Source organism: Myotis davidii, unplaced genomic scaffold (genome assembly GCF_000327345.1).
Source record: "Myotis davidii unplaced genomic scaffold, ASM32734v1 scaffold272, whole genome shotgun sequence".
Lineage (NCBI taxonomy): Eukaryota > Metazoa > Chordata > Mammalia > Chiroptera > Vespertilionidae > Myotis > Myotis davidii.
This window is the reverse complement of record NW_006283634.1, coordinates 736,213-741,271: the sequence shown is the minus strand read 5'-3', so window position 1 is coordinate 741,271 and position 5,059 is coordinate 736,213.

Sequence of the window (5,059 nt, the reverse complement as noted above, 5' to 3'; positions counted from 1 at the left end):
TTCATGTCTATTTCATTCTAAAAGATCATTTTTCTTAATGATCAGAAAGTAATTAAACAATTATTAAAAGTACTTTTTAACCTCACACATGGTTTTCAAATCACACATGGTTTTCAAAATGATTTGACCCATATGATCAAAGTGTATTTTTTTTCCATTGTGTCTCTTCAAGCCGGTATTTCTTGACATTGTTAAAATAAACTTATTAGGTCAAAGGAAATATAAGTTACTCATATAAACTCAACCTGAGAATTGATATGCTGATTAATGGATGTGATTGTATACACATGTGTTAAAAGTGCTTCTCCAATTAGAGTCTCTGTCACAAGGAAGTGTTCTTCATATCTCCAGGAATTCCGTACATCTTCTCATTTTTCTCTTCCCCATTGGAAGAATAGAGGCGTTTTTCTCAGTTCCTTGCTTTGGCTGTATTATTTTAGTCTACAGAACAGATGGCTTTCAAATCACTGAGCTGGCTCTTGAGAAATGTCTTTGGAAAGGCAAGCTTAGTCAAGAAAACTTTTAAGCAATGTTTCATATGATCTTCATAGAATGAGTCCATGGGACCTAATTTTGAAAATGGAAGGCAGGATTCATAATTAAGATAATATACTAGTAAATTCAACCTCATCTACATTTTCCTTGATGAGTAGAATTCTTTAAAAGCAGGTAAAAAGATTGAATTCTACTAATGGTAGGTCAGTGAATGTCAGCAAAATTTTAAAATGAGTTTAGCTCTAGCCGGTTTGGCTCAGTGGATAGAGTGTTGGCCTGCGGACTGAAGGCTCCCAGGTTTGAGGCTGGTCAAGGGCACGTACCTCAGTGGCAGGCTGGGGCATGTTCAGGAGGCAACCAATCAATGTGTCTCTCTCACATCGATGTTTCTCTCTCTCTGTCTGTCTCACCACTCTGTCTAAAAATCAATGGAAAAAAAAATATCCTCTGGTAGGAATTAACAAAAAATAAAAAATAAAATTATTTTAAATTAATTCTGAGATGCAAAGAAAAGAAACTGATTTCAATTCTCACCTACAAGCCTATTATTTTCTCCTGGCTTCATTACAAATTGCTTTGTGTTATTGGAAATGAGTTAGCCACACCATAGGTGAACACTGAGTAGTGTGACTGGGCCTTTTTTCCTATACCTACAATTTTTAAATAGTAAAATAATAGCTCCAATGTAAGTCCAAACTTCTGTTCTTATCCTCCCAAAATCATCTAGCAAACATGTCTTAGTATTGATCATCAAAACCAATGTTTTAATCACATCGTAATAATTTATAGTGAACTAATATAATTATCTGAGCTATATTGTTGCTTGACATGTCACTACTTTAGTTATGTCAATGTGCTGGCCTAGGAGGGAAGGAGCAGTGATGAGCATATTTGTGAAGTCAGGGTACTGATTTCAAAAATCAGGAGCTCCAGCCCAGGTGGCATGGCTCAGTGATTGAGTGTTGACCTATGAACCAGGAGGTCAAGGTTCGATTCCTGGTCAGGGCACATGCCTGGGTTGTGGGCTCAATCCCTAGTGTGGGACGTGCAGGAGGTAGCCAATCAATTATTCTCATCATTGATGTTTCTATCTTTCTCTCCTATTCCCTTCCTCTCTAAAATCAAAAAAATTTTTTTAAAAAAACAAATCAAGAACTCCATACATTGTCACATAATATGATTGGAGAAAATGAAACTGTGAGGTCATCGCTACGTATTATGTCAGATGTGGGCCATTGTGCTCCATGCTTTGGACCCATGGGTCTGTGTCTGGTATGTTTTCTCTCTTTGGAGATGAAAATTCAGTCTTAACCTTTGCTCCTCTGTCAGGATGTACCTGGTTGTGTTGAGAAAGCCCCTGAGAACTGCATCAAACATTACAGAATTGACTACCCACCCCTCTTCTTGTTCGTCCTTATCCCCCAATGCTGGCTTCCCACATAAATACTCAGTGATGGCTCAAGTATTAACACAAATAAACAATTATTTTGTCAGCAAAATAATTAAAAGTTTCCTTTGAGGCCCTGGCAAGTAGCAGTATGCCAAGATTGTGGGTTCGATCTCTGGTCAGGGCAAGCAATGACTGCATGAATAAGTGGAACAACAAATCTCTCTCTCTCTAGGAAACCAACAGAAATGGCTTCAAAGCTGGTAAAGGTACAATGATACAGCATTTATTTTTAACAAACTCGCAGTGAGCATTTTTGCAGTTACCAACACCCTTTGGAGAACTTTCCTTCAGAAATAATAAACTAATAATCTTGATTGGCACTTTTCTTCTGTCTAGAAAATGTAAATTGTAAAGCTTAGCCCAGGGGCAGGCAACCCCTGGCACACATGCCAAACATGGCATGCCAGTAACTTTTGCTGGCACGTGAAACCCTCTTATAATCTTCCATTTACAATTTTTTTCTTAATATCGACTTTTTTATTTTTCAGATAAATTCAGTATAGGTGCATCTTAGATAAATAAATAATTTTACATAACAAGTTATCTTAAAGACCACAGACATGGATTGACGAGAGCGGGGAAGAGCAATTTCTATGTCTGCCTTAAAGTCCCACTGATAATATCAAACGGAATCATAAAGTTTTCTGTCGGACTATCAGTGTACATGTATACATTAAAAAATAAATGTATTTTTCATAATCATATACTGTGTTTTTGATGCTTGAATGAATTTTATTATTTCTTCACATACGTACACCTTAAGAGATACCAAGTAGGCGTAACATGTTCTCAAAAAATTAGGGTTGGCATGCAGAAGGATTTTGAGTCAGAGATTTTGCTGGTTTTGGGCATGCACTCACAAAAAGGTTGCCCACCCCTGGCTTAGCCTAAAGCAACCAAATACAGGCATTGGGGGCCTGCCATTATAACTTCCTAAGCAGAATCAAAATGTCACCGTTTTTCTTATAAGTGCTGGAAGAGAAAAAGAACAACCCCTCAAAGAGAAACAATAAAGAAAAAACAAAGGACTTAGTTTTCACTCCACTGGTTGTGGAGAAAGAAATTTTAGCATCAAGGGCCTGAAACAAATACTACGAAGGCCATTGAGGAGGCAAAGAGAGGCACGGGGGGCCCTGAGAGGGCCAGTTTTGAGCGAGAGCTTCCCAAAGCCGAAGCCGGGAGAGTTACAATTGGAAGAGTATCACTGGGAGCGCCTGCCAGCTGATTTGGTTACTAGTCATACCTCCCCTCCTGCCCACGCAGAGACGGACTCCCCCTAAGTCAGCCATATCCATCGTTAGCCGTCGACGCTGAGAACAAAACAGTTCTGAGATATAGATGCAGACTTCATGTCTTGCCCTTCCATGTGCTCATTATGTGCAACCTCAATGTAGAACATCCTTTCTCTGTGTGAATCAGAGCAGAGAGCAAAGGGTCCTGGGGCGGTGAAGGGACACAGCGTCACTGGAGCCTTGCATGGACGGGCCCTGCCTGAGATGGGACATGGCAGACCCTTGGGGAGACAGCTGACACGGAAAGCTCCCAAAAGTCGCGTAGCCTGGGAACTCCTACCACCCATTCATCCATATATTAAAACCTGCTGAATGCAGGGCATTACTATCTCTTCTTTCACCAGTTTTTCAAATCTTATGGCCATCACTAGCTCAGAATTTCCTTGCAAATCTCTCACACCTGGGTTTTGTCATTGGGCTGTCATGGTGAATACAGTTTGACTCTAGTCCAATCTGGCTCCAATAAAAGCTATAGAGTCATTTTTTATTTGCCTCTCAAATTTACCCCTACAAGCTATCACTGGTGAGTTTCTCTTTCTCCAAATGGGCAGATCACAGAGGAACTGGGTAACACAGTTCTAGGTGGACATTGGTGGCCAAGAGTAAGCAAAATGGAGCTTACCAGGTGGCGCTGTCTCCTGGCCTTGGGTTCTGGGAGGTGCCAATGCTGAAACAAGGTAAATACAGAAGGAAGAACCTTGATGAAAAGCCAGACACTTGGAGACATGGGAGGAAGGGTGGGGTTTGGGGTAGTTTTGAACCAAGGAAGACAGCGAGTCCTAGAGAATCTTACAGCTTTTCATGGTCTCTCTAGACATCTGAGGTCAAGGCCATCTTGCAGAAAGTAAGCAAACATGGAATATTCCATTTATAAAATGTTTTCCAAACAGTCTGAGATTTGGCCAAAATGAATTATTTATTGTTCCTTATATAGCCCTTGAAATTTTCTCCTTGGGAGTTAGCTCTCCTTATACCAGTACACTCTAATTTCTCAATGCCAAAACCATATGCCGAATGAGCGCAGGAAGAATCTGGAGGCTGTGCTAGAAATAAATAATGGAGATTTATTTGAGGGTCTTGCAACCTGGAAACACAGCGAGGCAAAAACCCAGAAGTGTTCCAAAGATGAAAAAGTAATGAAAGTTCTTACAGCAAAAAGCACTTTGTTGAGAACTGTCAGTCCTGTGTGCGTAGCCCTGGGGCTGGTCCAGGACAGTGATCAGTCAGATGGCAGGAGGCAGGGTGATGGGTGCCAGGAGCTCTGGTCAGTCCCTGTGGTCTGAATAATGGCTGTGGGGTGGATGTGAATGTGAGTCCTTCAGGGGATCAGGTGGCCTGGAAAGGTGAGCCCTTCAGGGGGTAGTTAGAGGGCTACCTGGAGGTCCGGGTATGTCCAGGCATTGACATAGGACTGGAAAGTTCAAAAAAGTTTGTTTCCAGGTCAGTTAGAACAAGAATGGTCTCTCCTCATGCCTCCACCTTCCTCCTGTTAATTTTAGCAGCTTGGTTAAAGTGACTCCATTGTATATACTCCCTGTCTTCACTCCTTACAAACATAACTAAGAAAAAAGCCTCAAATTAAATTCTACTTTTCCATGAAGATAATCCCAATCATCTTATTTTGTCTTTGTTCACCCATAAACATTCCCCACTTCTGTCAGCCTTGGGAGTAACTATGCTACTTGTAGTGAAACATGTATGTGAACCTGGATGAGGCTGTAGCACATGCTGTGTGTGTTTCCACAGCAGCTCACCTCCTGTCTGGCTAAGGACTTCTGAGGCTCTCCTATCGGTAAGTTCTCATTGTTTGTCACTGCTACAC